Source organism: Abramis brama (genome assembly GCF_963993115.1).
Source record: "Abramis brama genome assembly, chromosome: 25".
In the NCBI taxonomy this organism is placed as follows: domain Eukaryota; kingdom Metazoa; phylum Chordata; class Actinopteri; order Cypriniformes; family Leuciscidae; genus Abramis; species Abramis brama.
The window spans coordinates 25484046-25486109 of record NC_139987.1 but is presented as its reverse complement, the minus strand read 5'-3'; positions in this window follow the sequence as shown (position 1 = coordinate 25486109).

Genomic DNA, 2064 nt, shown 5'->3' with positions numbered 1-2064 from the left:
ATTTTGATTGTAAAGGTTCGAGCTTCATTTAGATCACCTTCAAATTGCACAATTAACCAAAAAAATCCAATTGTTGTTTTTTTTAAATTAAATTAACATTTAATTCATATGAGAAAATATCATGAGGTCCTCAAAATAAGCTTAATATTCTTTGATGTTGATTTTGGGAGGAAAAATTACTTGTTTTATGTTTATCGGCTAATATAAACCTTTGACAAAATGCTTTTATATCCATATAAAATGGACATACCGATTCTGCAGTTGTACACATCAAATACTCATTTGATCACAAGAACACGACAGACTAATCATGGTGCAGGTTACTGGTTAAAAACTGATGAAAGGCATGTTTTATTAATGCCAAATATTTATTAGTCAACATGTTAAATTTTACTACAATTAATGAGTATGTGAAGGGGAACAATTACTTTTACACAGCACTAAATGCTCAGGTTCTTCTAAAATGAGCCAGCAATGATTTGGCAATTACCAGAAGAAGGCACCTCAACAGGTCTTAGTTAGTTAGTGGTACACGTGAAGTGTTACTTGCACATTACTGAGGGCAGAGACATAAGCACACACTCATTTAGATGTCAATATAACACTGTCATGTTTCCTGTGCTGAAACACCTCAACCATTCAAAAGCAAACGCAGAACAAATGTTTACATCGACAATCCACCTCTACTGACGTATAAAACCACAACATTAGTGTTTGAACATGTCATAGTGATGAGTTTAAGGATGTGTAGAAAACTTTCCTCTAATGCCAGCTGGTACAGCATATATATATATCTACTGGAAAACAGGAGTGAATCCCATGAAAAACATGAGTGAATTGGGTTATATTTCACCACAAAAAATACAAGAAAATCTTATTTTGTCCTAAACAAAATTAAGCATATTTAAAGACATATTTTCAAAACAATTAAGCACATTTCATCCCCAAATTCTCATTATTTTCCAATTTAATTTCCTGTGTAAAACGTTTTTTTAACTTGTAAATTAAATTAGAATAAAGGCAGAACAATAACTATCATGGTTTACAAGTACTTTACAATAATATATATATATATATAGATTAAAAAAAATTACATTATAATAATAAAAATTCAGGGAAATTTGTGCTTAATTGTCAAAATGAATAATTTTTACTGGCCCAAAATAAAAAAAAATAAAAAACATATTTTGTCTGTCTTCTGATTTTGGGGTGAAATAAGACCTAGGACCAGTTGCATAAACTTAGCCACCATGTTAGCTGTGTCACAAATGACAATGAACTATGTAACACTATGTATTTATGCACTATGTACTCAACCATGCAGTGTATTAATTATATACGGTTATTTAACATCAGGGTCTGAAAGCCTCTGTTATGCATGAAGTGTCCAACACTTTGTTTTTGCAGTTAATTAAGTGCATCGAGTATTTAAAGTGCACTTTTTCTATTTCTATGCACTAACGGCATAGAATAGTGCATGAATATGCAAATTAGAATGCAGCTTGCGTCTTAAGAACTAGCAGTTAACCAATGGGTACCAATCAGTCTTACTTTTCCAATTAGACCAATCTTACCATTTTATGTAACCGAGTTAAAAGAAGTGTCTAAATGTAGAAGACTAAGTATTTTATGCAACCGTCCACTGGACACGTTCTTGACAGGTTCACCCAGATAATGCTGGTTTTTCTCAAAACTTTTGTGCATGTGTGTTTAAGCTTTACAACAAGAGAAAAAGCACACTAACTTTAAAGGCTGTTAGCAGCAAAGCATCATTAGATTGGATACAGCATTCGAGAGGGTCCAGCGAGAGTCATGTGACCAAACACAATCACTAACACAGCACAGATTTACACTCACAACCGCGTTTACCGTCGCACGAGGATCAAGGGGGCTGATTTCACAGTAAACCACACTTTAAGGCTTTATTATTACTCTCAAATATCACAATACACCAGCTGGTTTATTTATAATCAAGTGAAAATATTGCAGGAATGTTTCATATGTGCAGTGACAGAGTATTAAAAACCGAATCGCAATAAAAACTCAAGATGCAGGGAACCGAAG